Source organism: Nematolebias whitei, chromosome 9, assembly GCF_014905685.2.
Source record: "Nematolebias whitei isolate Nwh7 chromosome 9, NemWhi1, whole genome shotgun sequence".
Classification (NCBI taxonomy): domain Eukaryota; kingdom Metazoa; phylum Chordata; class Actinopteri; order Cyprinodontiformes; family Rivulidae; genus Nematolebias; species Nematolebias whitei.
The window spans coordinates 23280733-23301087 of record NC_056506.1 but is presented as its reverse complement, the minus strand read 5'-3'; the positions used below and the strand labels follow the sequence as shown (position 1 = coordinate 23301087).

Below are 20355 nucleotides of genomic sequence, written 5' to 3'. Positions count from 1 at the left end.
GCTTTTCTCTTTCAACTATTATCGACATGTGGCACTAACTCACTACGTTGCAGTTCCTTTAATCTCCGCTGGGTGTCGCTGCAGACACCTGTATCTAAGCGGTCTGTCTGGCGGGAATGAGAGGAGGTGATGGGTAGGGTGGAGGAGTGGGAGACAGAGAGAGAGAGGGAGAGAGAAAGAGAGGAAGGGAGGGAGGGAAAGCACCTCTGCCGCTCTCCTTGCCTCCTCTCCTGTGCGCAGTGCTCCTGCCCAGCCGCTCCTACCTTCCCTCCTCATCTCCTCCCCTCAGCTGGCTCTCTCCTCCTTCTGATGCTTCCTCTCTTCTTTCACACCACGGAGCTGGAGGGGCGACTTCCGAGCAGGGGTGTGCGTGGAATGACAGACTACAACCTGCTTTGCATGGTCTGAATTTCGGGAGATTCGCGCACGTCGGAAAGGAGGGGAGTCCAGAGGGACGCAGGGAGGCTCTTCATCCCCCGAGGGATTTGATTTTACAGTAAGCAGGCGCAATGTCATCCCTGTTTCCTCCTCCTGCTCGCCTCACACCTCCCATCCGCGCGCTGGCCTGACAGGGAAAATCGCTGGAATCTCACGAGCCTGTTGGGAATATGGCCGGATGTTGTGTTTGAGCCGATGAGCGTGCCAGATGTTTTTCTTCTTCTACAGATGCAGTTAGCGCTGTAAATTGTGCTTTGTGTTATGAAGATGCGCATGATCGTGGACTAGAACCCCCCACTCGCCTCCTCGTGTCATTTTCAGCTGGCCGTGCATCAGTCCACCCGAGGCCGAGGTGTGGGGGTCGCAGGGATGAGGGGGCTGGTTGCAGCGTTTGATTTCCTGATTGACCTGAATATGAGCCATATATTCGTGAGGTTGTCACGTGACAGCGGTCCGGTCTTTGTGCTGTCTTGCGCTTGCATCATGTAGATTTGTTTGCTTCCCTCAGCCGTGCATGTTGAGAACTGAAAACACCCCCCAGGTTGTGTTTCTAATCAGCTGCAAGATGTTTCTCCTCATATATATCCTTATATATGTTGCAACATATCATCATCATCCTGTGATTTGTTTTGTCTGAATTCGGGCCTTTTTTTTTTTTTTTTTTTTTTTTGCTCTTGAGAACTGGGAATGTTGTTTGAACTTCATTTCTGGATCATATCCAGTGGTTCCTGATGTTCATGAAATGTTACACTCTTAAAAAAAAAAAAAAAAGGAAATTTGCATCCATATACGTTTAATTGTATCCAACTTACCATGTTGATGAACGGGATAGTTTTATGTTTGGAGCGATGAAATAGTTGTGACATCAGTCAGGACGCTAGCCTACACTAATGGTTATCCATATGAGGTGCCAGTTTAAAAAAAATGTTTTTCAAAACAACTAAAAAACACAAAGGTGGGAAAAACACCTCAGTAGCTAATTTTAAATCCAGGCATTTGTACATGACACCATTTATTCAGTTTGCTGTGGGTCAGTCTTGTGCTACTGCGCTAATGTTACCTCATGACTGAAAAGACGCTCACTATTGATGACTTTCTAACAGAACATTATTTACAAATGACTGAACTCTTATTTAAAGTGTACAGTTCATATTACTGAAATAAGACTGGGGCGGCACAGTGGTTTAGCGGGTAGAGCTGTCACCTCACAGTGGGAAAGTTGCTGGATTGTTAAATCTAAGCCGGGGGCCTTGCTGGGTGGAGTTTGCATGTTCTGTCTGTTCTGTGCATGCGTGGGTTTTCTCCGGGTATTAATTTCCTCCCACAGACTAAAAACATGCATGTTAGGCTGATCGGTGACTCTAAATTGTCCCTAGGTGTGAGTGAGAGAGTGAATGGTTGTTTGTCTCATTTGTCCCTGTGTGTCCCTGTGATGGACTAGAGACCTGTCCAGGGTGTCCCCTGCCCCTCGCACAGTGATTGCTGGATATGGTCACCAGTGGCTCCCGCGACTCAACAAGGAAGAAGCGGGTAAAGATAATGGATGGATGAATTAAGACTGTTTAAAGCACTTTCCTACATGTGCGTTAGGCCAATAAGACCTATTGTTTGAAATGTTTTTAATCCATTTCCATCCATGATATTTTTGTCTTTCTTTAGCCTGTTCTCTTCTTCAGGGTTTGCTATACACAGTGATAGCACTCGCATGAAAATGTGGCAGTTGTTTTAATTCAACTTTATTTCTATAGCGCCAAGTCACAGCAGAAGTCATACCTCAGGGCACTGAACAGAAACATCCGCATGCATTATAAAAGCCAATCTGTAAAAGTTAAGTATCTAAGGAAGCCAGCACACTGCATTGAATCTTCCATTCTCACAGTCTCCCATCCTGAGCAAGCACAAATGCAACAGTGGAAAGGAAAAACTTCCTTTTAACAGGAAGAAACCTGCAGCAGAACCGGGCTCAGGACGAGCGGCTTTTTAGCCCCAGAGGCCCTTTTTGCTGTGCGGAGCAGAGAGCTGCCATCTAAGGCGCCCGGGGAGCAGATGAGGCGTTTAAGGCATAACGCAAGGGCCCAGATTGGGGCAAATGAGGGTGGAGGCAGATATGGGTGCTTCACTTTTCCCATCTAATTTTTTTTTGTAATGATCTAGGGATTGGCAGCACGGTGCAACTGGTAGAGCTGCTGCCTCTCAGTGAGCAGGTTCGTGGTTCAAACCCCGGTCCAGGGGCCTTTCTGGGTGGAGTTTGCATGTTCTCTCCGTGCATGCGTGGGTTTTCTCCAGGTACTCCGGTTTCCTCCCACAGACCAAAAACATGCATGTTAGGCTGATTGGTAACTCTAAATTGTCCCTAGGTGTGAGTGAGAGAGTGAATGGTTGTTTGTCTCATTTGTCTCTATGTGGCCCTGTGATGGACTTGCGACCTGTCCAGGGTGTCCCCCGCCCCTCGCACAGTGATTGCTGGACATGGGCACCAGCGACCCCCGTGACCCAAAATGGAATAAACGGGTAAAGAAAATGGATGGATGGATGGATGGATCTAGGGATTTGATCTTGTGGCCTTCCGATCACAGACTCGCCTTCTCTAACCTCTGTACCACCACTCCCCAAACCTGTTGAAAATAAAGCTTCAAATAATTGAAGGAATAGTTTTTCTTGAAAGAGTTCAGGTCAGAGTTTTAGTCTAATATCATTTTATACTGTGAAATGAAGCTGTTGTAGCCATTTTAATCAAACCTTGAAAATAATGCCAGGTGCAGTATCACAGTGTGTTCAGCTTAGAGTATGAATAGCAATTGTTACATCCAGTTTTAGTCCAGTATTTGTAAAACTGACTAAGCCATATTGATTTTTGTTTGGCTAATGTTGATTAGCTGTGTTGGACATCTTGAATTGGATTGAGTCCAGTGGTTATTGTTGTAGATGTGCATTTATTGATTACTTTCTGAAAGTCTCAATGGTTTACACGATATTTTGCTATATTTTGGGGTGACGCCAATTTTTAAATGGAGGTCTTGCACAATAGTGTTCAGCGGATTGGAGATTATTGACAGCTGCAACCACACCTGTTCTTATGGTATTAAATCTCTAGAACTGATTGAATAAAAGCCATTTTTGTGTTTTAGTCGGTTTGCTGTGACGACCAACTTGAATTGGGTTTGCTCCAAAAATTAATCAGTTGTTGATGTACACAATGATTATTTCGTAATCGTTTGATGATAATCCTTCCCATGGTATATTTTGCTATAAGAAAAAGTTGACTGTAAATTAATAGCAATTTAAAAAAATCTAAGATCTTGCACATCCTGTTAGCACTCAACATAACTGTTGGAGACTAGTCTTAGCTACTACCACACCTATTTTTAATCACTACCTGTAAAATTGACAGAGACATTGACAGACATTTCTGCTATTTTTCCAGTCAGTTGTGGCAGCTATCTTGAAACAAACTAATTTCTAATGTTAATCAGTTATAGTGTAGATGCACGTCCATTGATCATTTTCACAGTTTCACTGATTTTCATCCAGTACTTTATGAGAAACACAAGTCTATAACCACAAAAACTGGAATAAACTTCACCGTCCACATTTGTCTTCTGGTGGCTGGTGCTAATTATTACTTTTTACATTCAAACAACCAAGTTTAGTAGAACCAGTTGATGAAACCAAGTTGGGTCACTGAAACATTTCATTTTTTAGTGTTCCTGTGCAGAGCACCAGCATGTTGTGGGGTTGATCAGTACTATAGTTTGTTTACCGTTGAAATATTTTAGAGCAACCATGGTGCATTCAGAATGAAAATATTAGATAAGTGGCTATTGCAGCCTAAACGTGACCTCATTTTCACACTTGGGGTTTCTTGTTTGTAATTAACGCAACATACAACAGGAACACAATAGATTTGATTCAAGCCATCCATCTATCCATACATCCATTATCTTTACCCGCTTTATCCTTTTCGGGTCACGGGGGTCACTGGTGCCCATCCAGCAGTCAACAAAGTTCACTGTGCGAGAGTCAGGGGACACCCTGGACTCACAAGTCCATCACAGGGACACAGAGAGACAAACGAGACAACCATTCATTCTCTCACTCACACCTAGGGACAATTTAGAGTTACTAATTATCCCAACGTTCATGTTTTTGGTCTGCGGGAGGAAACCAGAGTACCCAGAGGAAACCCATGCATACACAGAGAGAACATGCAAACTCCACGTAAAAATCCCCCCGGCTGGGATTCAATCCGGCAACCTTCTCGCTGAGAGGCGTCAGCTTTACCAACTGAGCTACCGTGCTGTCCTTTGAGTCAAGCTACAATCAATCAAAACTAGCTGAGGCATTTATCAGATGGTTGTTCTTTCTTCATCTTGGTCTAAGTACATGAAAGCAACAATTTCACCACACGTTTGGCTTTCAACTCACAGTCCCAGTGATACAATAACTAAATAATTGAGCTCCTGTTCACGCTTGTTCCAAATATAGTGATAACATTTTTGCTAGCTAATGTAGCAAAACAGCCAGTGATTCTGAAAATTGGCTGTTGTAGAAGACATCTTGATTTTGCAAACCCATTAAAGACCCTCGTTAATATTAATAACGTTTTTCTATTCATATTTTAAAATACAAAGTGCTTTCATATCTAGCAGATATTTTCATGTCATTGCTAAGGCAGACCCTGATTACTAGTTTCCTTATTGTATGGAAATTATGACTGGTCAAGCTAATGGAAATTAATTTTTTGAATTTTAATTTATAACTTTTATTTCCATAAAAAAACATCATGGACATCTAAAATAACAAGCTGTGCATTTATTGTTTTACGTTAAATTGTGCTCTACTTTGTGATAAACCCTAGTTATTTGACTGAGTCTTCCTGTTACCTAGCAACTTCAAGATGATGACAATGCCACATTAGGCAGACATATGTAAGTGAAGTAACCAACCCATCTTTCATTTAGTCAAAAGATTAAAGCATCCCATGCTTTATAAGAAAAGTTAAGATGGCTATAAGGTCAATGAATGTGTCTAAGACTCTCATAATGGAACATTGTAACGTAATTGGCACCTTTCAGAATGTTATTCAGGCACTATTAGTACTGTCAAAAGGAGTATTTTAAGGCATGAATAGAAACATTTGTGTGCCCAAATACACGCAAACTTCAATTGAGAACTTAATTGAAGCACTTATCCCATAAAATAGACTTTGGTAAATCCTGTGATTCATTTCAACATTCCTGCATAATTGTCTTGTGATTCCTCTCAGGATCTCTTTCTTATCAACCATTGACTTGTCATTAAGTGATCTCACTACGCATTATAAATATTTTTCAGCTAAATACTGTAAGCACTTTTCTTGTGTCTCTACTTTGAACATCATCAAGTTTGATGTTCACTTTCTTGTATCCAGTTTTCATTTAATTAGCTAGAGCTCACATACAAACAGTTTGTGTTTACTGATTTGCTAGAAGCTGGATTTGAACCATTCTGAACCAGGGCTTTAAACACCTAACACACACAGGTGAAACTGCCAGCCAGTGTTCTCGTCACACGACATTAAACTGATCAAAGAGCTTTTTTCCCCCTAATGCTGCATTCCCGTATCCCGCTGTGCAACATTACAGGAAGCCAGAAATTGTGAGAGTACAATCAGCTGCTATTCTGGGATGTGGTACCCTACTACCATCTCCCATCTTTTCAACCCACCCTCCTGCTCTCCATTTCTTTGTCTAATTGCCAAAGACTCGTGGAAGATAGCATAATGACCCTCATAGCATCATCCCTGGAGGACATTCTGAAACGTGATGCATTCCACCATGTTTCAGGGAAGTGTTTCCAGCGTCCTATTATCCTTTTCCAAATGCTCGTTTCTGCTGCTTCAGCCTCAACAGACTTTATTAAGTTTTTATATTCAGAATGATACATGTAATATGGACAAACTTCTAATAATGTCTTTCTGAATTATACAAGACATATAGAAACCACATAGCTGTATATAATAACTACACTCATAGGAATTGTGAAATTAACATTTTATTGTGTGTGTACTTCAAAGTTTGAACAGTCAGTTGCATAACTAGGTTAAAACAGGAAAATCAGTCGTGTTAGTGATAACAGGGGCAAAAACTCAAAAGCAGGATACTGCGAATAAAGAAAAAACCATCAGGCATATAACGAGTACTACAGACACGTGGCTGCTAAATAATTCATTAGAGTAAGACATCTTATGGCTCACTAAGTGTAGGAGTTTCTATGTCATATTTAGTCTTTTGCTTTGAAATCTTGGCTCAGTGTGAATTTATTATTTGATCAATTTTAATATTTAATAAATAAAATGTGATATTCATGTTGTTCCTCTCCCACAAAGCTGTTCACATTCTTCTGTTATGGTTAGAATTAAAAACCAGTATCTGAAGAGCCACAGTCTAACAAGTAAAACAATGAGAATAAGAGTCAACTGAGGTACATTTTGGAGCAAAATCGTTCAGTTTGTGAACCAGCCAACCATACTCTTAATCTGATCATCTCCATTGATAACCTTGTTTGAAAAGAGGGCCACACAAAGCAAAGTGAGACTCCATGTTGCCTGCTCCAATTATGGCAGCATCTGATTCCTATCACAGCGTACACCTCCCCTCCTCACACCAAGGAGTGGAGACCATGATGGGACACCTGGTCAACACCCTGTTCTGTTTGTGTCAGGAGAGGAAACAAAAAGTAGATGGGATGTAAAATAATAGAAGAACCAAGCACATTTTTTAGACAAAACCTAATCAAAATGTTGTCATAAAAAAATGAATTGAAACAGTTTGATGCCATCTTTAGAGGTTAAGATTTTAGTCAAGACGAGGCACAATGCTGTTATTTTGCAACAGCCTGTTTCAATATATTTTTTATTACAAATTAATTTATTTGCAGACACCATTCTTACTTTTGCTTGAATTTGAGATGTTTATGCATGCTAAGATTTCATCCTTTAAAAATATAGTTCTCACAAGGTCTTCAGGGATGTACATAGTGGGCTCCCCATTAAGAGCATGCACAAAGACTGTAATGAGATTGTGTTGGTTTGTCATCATGGAGGCAACATATCAGGTTCCTGGTTGATGCAGGGTGGCAGTGTAACCATGAAAACATAGTTTGGTCATTAAGAGACTGGAGCAGGACTGACCATACTTGTTTTTATTTTTGGGCTATGGCGATGATTGAGATAAAATCTTGGGAACATCCATCCATTATCTTCTACCTGCTTCTTCCATTTTGGGTCACGGGGGTCGCCGGTGCCCATGTCCAGCCATCACTGTGCGAGGGGCGGGGTACACCCTGGACAGGTCTCCAGTCCATCACAGGAACACACAGAGACAAACGAGACAAACAACCATTCACTCTCTCACTCACACCCAGAGACCATTTAGAGTTACCAATCAGACTAACATGCATGTTTTTGGTCTGTGGGAGGAAACGGGCGTACCCGGAAAAAACCCATGCATGCACGGAGAGAACATGCAAACTCCACCCAGAAAGGCCCCCGGACTGGGATTTGAACTGTGGACCTGCTCGCTGAGAGGCAGCAGCTCTACCAGTTGTGCCACCATGCTGCCCATCTTGGGAACAACTTCTTGCAAATGTGAAATCTTTGAGAGTACCGTATTTTCCGGCATATGCATCACACACCAGATAAGTCGCATCAGTCCATATTTGTCTAATAAAGTGGAAAAATCCATAAATATGTTGCTTCGCCGTATACGTCGCATCTATTATGCGTCACCGCTGACGCGTCATTTTTGTTACGCGTCACCGCTGACAACCCGGAAATGTGGACTGGTGTTGTGCCAAAAACCGATGGGCCACCAAATAGCGGCTGCGGGAGCGTGCACGGGAGGACTTTAACAAGATTAGCAATTAAAAACAATTATTAGTTTGCTCAAAATATATTAAAGTGTGTTTCAGTCTAACGTTTGCTTAATAAATGCTCTTTAATGGTCAAATCAGCTGCGTTTAAAAAATAGTTCATTGCCTTGGTGCTCCATGAACGCACAAAGGAAGAGAAAATGAAGGAGGAACGCGGCTCGTTTCTCCAAAATTTAACAAGAACTGCACCTAAACAATTATTTTTTGCTCAAAAGTTTAGCAAAGGTGTGTGTCAGTCTAACATTTGCTAAATAAATGCTCTCTAATGGTCAAATTAGCTGCATTTCGCCGGGGCAGAGCAGCTGGATTGACGGTCGGTCCAAACAGGAAGCAGAACCAAGGTGGGGCGACTAAGCAGGCTGATTGAGTCATTAAAAGCTGGTTAAGATTCACAGTCATCCAGGACATGGTCAATTCAAAAAAGTTCAAGAAAATAAACAATAAAGTCCTATAAAGTATAAATAAATAAAGTCCAGTTGTTTTTGTCTTTAACTATTTTGAATTTGTCATTATAGCCGCATTTTCCTATTACATGATACAACAGCCAACAGCATGCCATACAATTATTACTACTCTGCTGCCATCAAGTGGCTGAAAGTGGAACTGCTCGATTTTTTTTCAGTCTGAATGAATGGAAACGGTCATATCTCAACCAAATTACGGTTTATAAATATGGGAAAAAATCTATAAAGATGTCGCTTCAGCGTATGAGTCACAGGGCATGTAAATTATGCAAAAAAATGTGACTTATACAAAAAAAAAATACGGTAGCTTTGTGTTAGCTGGGAGTAATGTTTTAGTGTTTAGCTACCATGGTCCAACAAAGTCATGTCATGGTGAGAATATAGTGTGACAATGGTCAGAAGAGCTGGAGATGCAGAATATAGAATGGAAAAACACATTTGATGAGTATGAAGAATGTAGTACCTTCATGGTTGCTTTCACACTTAAGGGGATTTTTCAAATTTGCTGCAATCTAGCCAATTTCTAAAAGGTCATAGAGGGCGTAGCAGGGTTATAATCCAGTGTGAAAGGAGCATTAGATAAAGTCTTGGCATACAGAAAACAAAATAAAATTTGGTGCTGATACAAAGTACTTAGTTAAAATTGTAAGAATTTTAGACTTAAGTGACTTGAGTGTTCACTGCACTTGTGTGACCTTATGATTTATTCATGAATTGAATATTTTTATATAAACAACAGTTTTGTTTCAAAGCCTTTATAGATGTCCAAAAGGATTACAGTGAATATCTACTATTATCACAAGCGCAAACAATCTGCATTACTCTACCTCATTGCAGAGAAATCCAAAAAGTCAAGTTGAACATTTGACAATTCTTGTCACCAGCCTTTAAACTGGTGTATCTATACTACTTGTACTTCGAGGAGGAAAGAGGTAGCTGGAGTAAACAAGTGAATAACTAAATTTTAGCAGTGTGGAAATGATATAGGCTGATGGAAACCTGAAAGCACTGCTGCTGACGCTTACACTACATAAGCACCCATCACGGAGCTCAGGTGACTTAATGACCAGCATCCACATCTTCTCTGTGTAGTATCCACTTGTGAGTCAGGCTGGTCCACTAATGGACAATGGTGAACAGCAGCTGCACTTTGCTTTCCTGTCTCAGGCACTGGGTGGTTTTCTCTCTCCTCTGCTTCTGAGCGATTCCAGTGCAGATGGGTGTGTATATGGATGGAGTAATGGCCCTTTGGTGGATGTATGTTTTTGTCACTTGTGTTTTTCTTCTTTTTCACTTGACGGCTGAGTGCACACTTTCAGAATGGAGAAATCCTATTGGAAAGTCACTTTACATCTATTTTTATGTTGGCTTTCATCTAGATGTTGGAAAAAAAAGTCAAAAGTCAAAATAACTTTCCAGCTGTAGTTTGACAAATAATGACATTTACAGTTCACTTTTGGTAACTACGCTGAGCAAGTCCCAGTCCTGCTCAGCCAACTCATCACTGCAGTACGTGAGAGAATTATAGAACGATTGCTAAATGAAAGGCATAATTCATCTCCGTGTTAAGCTAAGTTCAGACCAATGCTGTCATTACGGTTTCATTGAGTACACCTTTCTCTTTGTGTCTGACAAAACTCTGACACTGCATGTCTCTCAGCTCTGAGGGAGGCAATAACACTCTACCTAATCCACCTCTCACTGTCTTGCTCACCCAATCAATCCCCCATAGAGCAGAGTTGAGTGTTGCCAAGTTGTGGTTACCTTGGCAACATGAGCTTGGGTTTCGTGTGATGTCAGCCAGGTGCAGTCCAGCAGTTTGGGCTACAACAAGACTGACCCCTTGTTGGAGATAATGAGCCAGACTCAGCTGTCATGACGATGACTCTTTTTGTGCACGAGAGGAGGTCAGTGAGGGGCAACTCCTAATTAGCTTGGAGTGTGTCAGGGAGATGAGTGTGTGGATAGAAGGAGGGAGGAAAAGTGTTCCCCCTCCAGTTTATTACCTGTGTAAGTGAATGCTGGAGAACAATTTTCTGTCTAGTGCATAATATATGATATTTTACTTATTGACAGACATTTCATGCCAGAAAGTTTGAAAAATATTATAACAAAGGGCAGGTTATTGTTTGTTGGGGCACAGTGACGCAGTTGGTAGAGCTGCCACCTCTCAGCGAGAAAGTTGCCGGTTCAAATCCCAGCCCGGGACCTTTCTGGGTGGAGTTTGAATGTTCTCTCTGTGCATGCATGGGTTTTCTCAGGGTACTCCGGTTCCCTCCCACAGACCAATAACATACATGTTAGGCTGATTGGTAACTCTAAAACATGCCCCTAGGTGAGAGTGAGAAAGTGAATGGATGTTTTGTCTCTATGTGTCCCTGTGATGGACTGGAGACCTGTCCAGGGTGTACCCCACCTCTCGCACAGTGATGGCTGGACATGGGCACCAGTGACCCCCTCAACCCAGAAAGGAAACAGCGGGTAAAGATAATGGCTGGATGGTTATTGTTCATCATTTTTTCCCAGTGCATTCAAAGCACTTTTTTTATTTCTATCATAACTTTGTTATTAGGGACTCTTCTAGTGGCACTTCCTTGAAAATTGAGGAGCCCACTAAGCTAATAGCTTCTTTGTGATGCTTCCAGAGCATCATGATGCTTCAGCTAACATCAGGAAGAAGGAGCACAAGAAGCTCAAAAAGAATCAAAGGTTTAAAGAGGAAAAGAGAAGTTATGGATAGTCAAGGCCTCATCGTTTGAGCACTTTGTGCTGTGACCCTGAAAACTGGAAGAGTGGCTCCAACTGATCAGGAACAACTTCATAGATGTCTGTCCAGAAGAGTGTAGGTCTGGAAAAGGCTAAGATACTCTGCAGAAACTAGGGCTGAACAATTAATTGCATTTGCAATAAATGGCGATATGATAAAACAAGATTTTTTAATTGCAAAGGCTGCAATTTGACTGATCATATGATCTGGTTATGTGACTTGCGAGTGAGCGGAGCAAAGCAGAGCAGGGAGCGGGAGAAGTCAACACTGTTCTTTAACCGGTTGCACAATGGCATCAGACTCGACAGAAGCTGATACATCTGAAAGTTTGGTACCAAAGATACCAAAGAGGGGCAGCACGTCCCTAGTTTGGAATAATTTTGCCTATAAAAAAGAAGACATGCACAACGACATGTATTGTGCAGAACCTGCTTCGCTGCTGTTGCTACCTCTCGAGGTACCACCACAAATCTTTATCAACACTTAAAAAAACAACACAAAGCCATTTACAATAGTTGCACGGCTAGAATGCCAACGACCAGTGCTTCAACTTAAAGTAAGCAAAGTACCAGCCGACAGGGATCACTGACTGAACTGTTTGAAGGTATTACTCTGTATGAACATAATTCGAAACGGCAAGTGGAAATAACTCTAGCAATAATGGAGTTCACAGCGAAAGACATGATGTCATTAATATAGTGACCAAGCCTGGGTTTACGACTTTAGTAAACACAATGGATAAGGACAGAATGTCCTCGCGTACACATTTTAGCCAAGTTGCTATCCTGGAGCTACACAAAACAATGCAGAAACTGAGTTGCAGCGAAGCTGAACACAGTGGAGCTTTTTGCAACTGAAACAGATTGATTTATTGCTTGTATTTGTTGAAAAATACATTATTATATAATACTGCTGATTATTCTATCCTTATCAGGACTCCTACAGTGCCTCCGGGAGCGTCCTTGGACACACATCATCCTTGTTGTCTTCCCCCCTCTGCGGAATGTCTACATCACCATGTGCTTGTATGTGCGGGGTGTTTTTTTCATTATCAGGGTCTTTCTTCTCGGCCAAGAAGCAAGAGTTTGATAGGAATTTTTTCCCCTCCAATTCTTACATGTGTTCACTTTCAATACATTTTTTTGTCTGTCTAAACAGATCTCATTTGCAAATAAGTTTTTGAGGCTCAATGTGATCGGTCTAAATAAAGGATGAGTGAACATGAGAAGAAGACATTGAAAAATAATCACATATTCAATCACAATCTCAATTTTGAGGTAAAAAAATAGCAATTAAAATATTTTCCAAAATCGTTCAGCCCCAGCGGAAACTTCAAACTCCCAGGCCTCTGGTAGAGGACCTAAGTTTGAAATGAAACCTCCTACGTGGAAGTGGGAAGTTATCTAACTGCATTTGAGTAAAATATAAACAATGATTTTATTACTCATCATTTGCTGAGTAAAGATTCAGATCAATTGTTTAACTTTAAATCAGACATCAGTGATGAATATCCTTCTCTGCTCATTCACTACGCTTTGTTTACCCTTCATGATTGGGCCGTCGAACACAGGCAGTGTCAGACCATTTTAGACACATCGTACTTTATTATCCTGACAAGAGAAGTGGTTTCTGCAATATGTATGCTATGCATGCACTTGTTTCTTTTAGCATGTGCACGTTTTGGACTTGGTGGGCGTTTAAGGGCTGTCAGCTGCAGCCTGACAGCGGCTCTTTGTTCTCACTCTTCAATGTAAGTGGGCCTTACATAATTACAAACGAGCTTCTTATCCGTAATGCTGTTAGGAGAAAGTCATTGTGTTGTGTGAAGCTTTTGGAGCTATGAAAGTAAAAAAATTATTCAGATGTTGTGGTCAGGCTCTCATTAATCATTTAGCACCTTTGTCTCTGAGCTTTAAACTACTTCGCTGCTCTTTGGGATAGGCGGGCGATGGATTCGTATCGTGACTTTTCACGGGAAGAAGCAGATTTTTCATTTAGTTGGGAGGTAAGCAGTTTTAATGAGAACATTTTTTATTATTTATAGTGATTATTTGTGTTTGTTTTTGGTTGATAACACACTTACCTTTTTTTACCCACTTAAAAAAGACAAAACAAGATCAGCTTCAACTTTCCCAAGTGCTTTTCTTATTGTTCCCGCAGCTCCACCCTATTAGTTTTATTTATTTTCTGCTGACACGTCACTGTGGTGTTTCCATTGAGTCTGTTTCAGACTGCATTGTTTTTAAGCCTTTGTCTCAGCAGTTGTCCTTGATTATTCTGTTACCAATAATGTTTTCAATTCATACCTGAAAACTAACTTTAGTTTGCAATTATGTAGAGAAAAAAAAAAGACCAGTCAACCAATTAAACAGTGGCAAGGTTGAAAAGTGCTTCAAAAAGGGCAGGACTTATCTCTTTGTTCTGTGACAGTTTTTACATTCTAAGCATTTTTTTAACTTTAAAGGGCATTTCAGTGCCCTAAGCTCTCATTAATTTCTAACCCTTTTGCAGGCATTTGCTTGCTTGCAGGTTTTTCATGAGTTTGGGTTTGTGTGTGCTTGTGTGTATACGCGTGCAGTTGAGGAAGTGGCGTCTGGACAGTGTGGGTCTGCTTTGTCTGGCTTTAATGCCTCTTTATTCACTGCACTCGTATCCACCCAGCACCCTGACAGTCACTAATCTCCTCTTTATCTTAAAGGTTTGCTCAGCACTTTGCTGTCCCATTCAGGCGGCTGCCAGTTTAAGATTCTGTATGGCACATATAGCATTGAGTTCATTAGATAGCGTTGTAGTTTGGTGTATCCAAATGGGTCATTTCTTTTACGTTATGAAATGCATTCTTTTGGCTTAGGCTAAGATATGTCCTCTGTATTGATTGGATTGTTGTAGAAGCTCTCTGTGCTCTTGACATTGATGACCCTTCATTTATCCCTTTGTGCTACCATGAGCCTGTCTTTTTCCAACTACGTACTAAACTACTCCTTCATTTTGAGTTTACTTTTCATCCTTATTTAAAACCATTAGCAACGGACTAGCATGAGAAAATGACGGGAAACTTGAATAAATGCACAGATGATTATCCACAAAAGTGCTAAGTCTATGATGTAATCACTTGTCATACCTTACATTCTTGTGTTTAGTATTCCTTTCATGCCCACTGTCCTGTGTATGGATTCATTATTTATTACAACAGTTTATTTTCTTACAACCTCCTAACACAATAATCAGGATGATCATATAAGTTATTTGTGGATAAAGTTTGCACAGTTCCATTGAATTATCTGCTAAAACGTGTTTTCTGTATTCAGTGAAGTCCTAAAAAATATATTAAATAACAAGGATAATGTGTCTATGTGGCTCTGTGATGGACTGGAGACTTGTCCAGGGTGTCCCTTGCCTCTCGCACAGTGACCGCTGGACATGGGCACCAGAGACCCCTGTGACCTGAAAAGGAAGAAGCGAGTAACATATAATGGATGGATGGATGGATGGATGAATGGATGGGTAATGGATAAAAAAAATCCTTTCATCTTCTGAAAACAGTTTATAATACTATCCTTGGGCCACACTTACCAAGGTAATTCACTCGACAGGTGTTGTAAGGAGACGTTTAAACCAAACATAGTGCAAAAAATGAGGATGTTGTTCCCAGTCAGAGCCTGGTAAACCACCCCAGCTAACAAAGCGTTCCCACGCTGTTTGTGCACCGCTCAAGGTTTGGGATTAGTTGAAAGCAGCGTTGTCATTGAGCTGCGTGGTGGGGAAACTGAAGTACAAATCAATAAAAGCTTACTTTTCACCCAGTGTTTCATCAGGATACACATCTACGCTGAAATGGTCATAGTGTTTTGCCAATGATCACGTATGCTTATATTTAATTCTGAGTCTTTATATCGTCACAGTTTTACTCTGTACACTCTGTCAGTGAATTAATAGGAATCTTTAAAGCTATTCCAAGGCAGAGAGCTTCTTATTACTTATCTAGAACGTTTTTGGCAAATCCACTCCCAGAAATTTCGCAAAAGTTGGTGCAAACTTTTAAAGCAAACGTTTACATTGCTATCAGTTTCACATTAGCAGGTAATATTGTCCACTGCTAGATGGTGAAGTGGGCGATTTAGAAAAAACAAAAAGCAGTAGCAGCCAGCTGTAACTCTTCCTGTAGAAGCATTGTATTATTTTAATAGAAATAGCCAAATAACTCAAAACAGAAGGCGGTGTTAACGCGTGCTCACAATCGTTGCCCTGAACACCCACTTTAAAAGGTCTGAACTGACCCTTAAAACCGAGCGCCTCAATGATGACAAAGCATTGTGCTGGAGAGAGAGCGGTAAAGAGTTTTTGACAAAGGGTGAAATCACGCTATGATTTTTCCTCAGCTGGTTAACATACTGTACTCGACATGCTTCAGTATGTACCTTTAAGAGTGGCCTTCTGTCAGCTGCTGCAGTAAAACAACACGGTGTCCTTACTTATCCCGGCCTTCAGCTTCAATCATTGTATGCATTGATTTGTTGTGGTGATTTACTGTTTTGTCCCCAGTTAACTGTTTTTCCATCTTAATTGTTAGAAGCTATTGATCAGGCCATCATAAGTCTAATGTGTGTTCATGGAGTGTTGCACTTGAAGGTCAGAACACAGTCTCTCTGCTTGTTTCTGGGTTTTACCACAGATCTTTTCCTAAATGTGTCGTGAAACACTTTTACACAGTACTGTAACAAGAACGTCATTTTCCTTTTTCACCTGTGTCCTTCTTATTTAAAGTACTGACGTTAAAAACTCACCTTCTAAATACTGTCAGTTTACTTTATGTTGCTAAAGGGAAAGAAGGGATTATGTACAGTATTTGCCCATGCCTGCGTCATTGGATGTACACCTACAATTTCAGTTCGCTTCAGTTTATTTATGTAGCGCCAAATCACAACAGAAGTTGTCTCAGGGCACCGTGCAAAAACCTTCAGTAAATGAGTAAAGTTAGGAAGCCAGCACATTGCGTTGAATCATCATTTCGTCATAGTCTCACATCCTGAGCAAACACAAAGATAACAGTGGAAAGAAAAAACTGATTAACTTTTCGAGTCAATACCGTTCAAGTTGGCTGCAAGAAACAAAGCAACATTAACCGTCATTAAAATATCTATGACTCAGGCAATATTACAGAAATCCAGCTAAAATGTGGTGGTAATAACTGAGATTTGTCTCAAAAGATCATTTCGTTTTGCATTTAAGCAAAGCATCATTTACAGGGGAGTGGTGGTGCAGAGGTTAGAGAAGGTGGGCCCGTTATTGGAAGGTCACCGGTTCAACTCCCCGGACCAGCAACATCAAAATGTGGGTGGGATAGGTGAAGCACCCACACCTGCCTCCACCTTCATTTGCCCCACTCTGGCTCCTTGATCAAGGCCCTCAACTCCCACCATCTTCTCCTCTGGGCACCCTAGATAGCAGCTCTCTGCTCCACACAGAGGGCTGTGGTAGCTCGGTGGTCTGCGGTTGCATCAGGAATGGCGTTAAAACGATCGCCGAGTCTTCATGCGAGTTAGTTCGCTGTGGTGACCCCTGAAGAAGGGAGCAGCTGAAAGAAGAAGAAAAAAGAACAAGACGTCATTCAACAGGCTTGACTAAAATCACTAACTTGTTTCTCATCATAAGTGAAGTCTAAAACTCTGCTATGAAAGGTGGCAGGCGATGTGCCTTCTAATTTATACAGTTTTGGTGTTTTTAATGATGCCAAAAGGTGTGAAACCGTACAGCAGATTATAAAGGTTTTTATTTTATTTTACAGTCACATTTCACAGCGATGGCTTCCTCTGGGAAGTATTAAACATTATGGGAGCAAAGGGAGAAACACGGGGATCTGGTGAATTTACAGAGTCACTGATAACTTGACTTTAGCACTAAAGCTGTTGCTTGTTTCAAGGTTTAAACTGAAGTTCAGTGTCCCTTTTGTTTTATCACCCGCCACTGAAGTTATAGATATTTTAATGGCAAGAGAATAATGTTTTTGCTAGATTCTATGTGTGTGCATGCATACTCGTGATTATTTGTTTTCTTTTATTAAAACTTACATCATAGCATCAGGTACTCCCTGAAACCCTTGGGAAGAGGCATGTAGTAGAAAAACGATAGGAGGCGAGACTGCCTAAGTGGAGAGGGAAGAAGTGCAAGGAGGTGCAGAAGAAGGCAAGGAGAGGCTTTATGTGTGCGGAGAACATTCTTCACTTGTGACTGTGGAAGCCAGTGACACATGAAATATGAGAGACAGCAGCACTCTTCACTATTTATAGCTCTGCAAGGGAGAAGGGGAGAGATAAAGCGGCCACGCTACATCCACTTCAGGCCAGAGCTGGCATCGTTTCATTCACTCTGTATGAAAAAAAGAGGAGTCACATCCGATTTTTTTGATGTACATATGTAGGCATAGTCCAGTAAAAGATTCTCAGTGTATGATAACACTGAGCAAAGCTGCCACGATTTCACTGCATCAAAACAAAAATTGTAAAACATGATTTATTTGGGTATTTTAAAAACGAAAATCCAATCACTGTTACTTTTGCTGCCTAAGGGTTATCACATTTTGGCTAATGATGATCATTTTAGCGCTATAAAAGTAAAATACAAGAAAATAAAGTGCTAATAATTTATGGGTAGAATTTTAAGGAACATATATAAAAAGGAGAGAATACAAGTGAACATGTCGACAGTCACTGTTTAAAACATGTGCCAGCTTTTTCCTGCACTCAGGACAGACTTTGGAACAATTTGCCAGCAACATGTGGCTCTTGTAGTTTTGTAAATTTTTCAGAACGGTGTTCATTTACAAACGAGAGACTGACTTGGTTATCTGCCCCATAAAATGGACAACCAATCGACAGTCTCTCTTTATATTGAGTGTAAGTTTAGGGGTATTGCCCCCCTGCAGTCATTCACAAAAGGCGCAGACGAGAGATATTTTTTCCCATATTTGTGTGTTTTAATTTTCATGAACCACTTTATAAATTTTCATTAAAATTGCAGCAACCGTTAGTTTTCATTTACATCTGGTTACTGGTAACTTTTGAAGTTCTCTACATTCAAGTCACTGCCACAGTCAAGTGATCTTAAAATACACATAGCTCAGTCAATTTTACAAATATTTAGCTAAATTTTAGTCTAGTAGTAGCTGAGTCATTCACAACACACACACACGTAGTGTGACAGCTCATAATATATGAAACTGCATGAAGCGTTCTTTCCAAGACTTGAACAAAACAGCTAACAGGAGGCGGGTGAGTGGACATTCAGCTTCATACTGAAGACAAACTGCATTTTCTATGAGCTGATAAAGAACCACATATGCTGACGGTAAATTAATGGTGGTCACAGGATCAGCTGTTAATATGAATGAGCTGATTACAGTTTTAAAAAAACCAACATAATTTAACATCATATGCTTCATTTTGCTTAGACACTAATTTGAGCTGCTGTGACCCCACATTGCATAACATACTTGAGCTGTCAGGCCTCAGAGCCACCATCACATCAGATAAAAGAGTTTATTTGTGACACACTGCAGCCAGGAGGAGCCATGAAGGAAGCACCAAATTCACATCTTTTAGATATAACACAGCTGGTCACAATTGAGTGATATTATATTTAAAAGTGCTTCTTTTTCTCCACATGTCACTGTTCCACAACGTGCTCTCCAACTTGCATGAAGCTGTCATCCTGCCAGTTTAATGTTGTTGATCTGGTTCTTGGACTCGAGCTTTAGCCATGGCTCCTCTTTGATGCTACTCTCCATAAGCGATATCTTCCCCGATGTCATTTCTGTGGAGAAAAACTCTTCAAAGTGGGGCTGATGTATTATTCATGGCTCTACAGTAGGTAGCCTGTGTGCCAGTGGTGCTCTAGGGTGGTAATGGTGATGTTCTCTGTGCTGAGAATAGCAATGGGAAGTCTTCTGACGCTCAAAATTTCTGTGGTCAGTTTTTTTTTCTTCTTTCTTATCTGTGTGTTGTGTTTGAGTTATGAACGCAGCACTTTCACTTGTAGAGGTATCAGTGGTTTAGACTCATACTAGAGAGTCGTGGTGCAATTTATAAAGTTGTCTTCATCAGAAACCTGTCTTTTGTTGTTAGCAACTTTGTTTATTAAGATTTTTACATAAATTTATGAGATGTCAAACAGGTATAATCTCAGCACCAAATCCACCTTTTTCCAAGATAAGATTATATATGTCCATAATTTAGTTCCCCTTTGTAGAGACTAAATTACTGCCCATTCCCATTTAAACAAGGTGCAATTTAAACCACTGGTTCCCAAGTTGGGTAGGTCGTTGGTGCAGCTGGTAGAGCTATCGCCTCTTAGTGGGAAGGTTGTTGGATTGAATCCAAGCTGGGGGTGTTTCTGGGTGGAATTTGCATGTTCTATCCGCACATGCGTGGGTTTTATCTGGGCACACTGGTTTCCTCCCACAGACCAAAAACATGCATGTTAGGCTGATTGGTAATTCTAAATAGTCTCTAGGTGTGAGTGAGGGAGCGAATGGTTATTTGTCTTGTCTGTCTCTGTGATGGACTGGAGGCCTGTCCAGGGTGTCCCCTGCCTCTCTCACAGTGGCCGCTGGATATGGGCACCAGTGACCTCCATGACTCGAGAAGGAAGAAAGCGATAAAGATAATGGATGGATGGTTAACAAGTTTGGGTATGAGACCCCATTGTAAAACACAAAGTGGGGGTCTTGAAATGATCTTCAGCAATAAAACTAAATGTGTGTGTGTGTGTATATATATA

General features: G+C 40.9%; 1 protein-coding gene across 1 annotated transcript in view; it reads left to right on the top strand.

Moving 5' to 3' along the window:
* Window positions 1–467: 467 nt before the first annotated feature.
* ctnnd2b (catenin (cadherin-associated protein), delta 2b) overlaps window positions 468–20355 on the top strand; it is a 226433-nt gene continuing 206545 nt past the window's right edge. Inside the window, exon 1 of the mRNA XM_037682127.1 lies at window positions 468–496. The gene's annotated coding sequence lies outside the window, so the exon portion shown is untranslated. The remainder of the gene's footprint in view (window positions 497–20355) is intronic.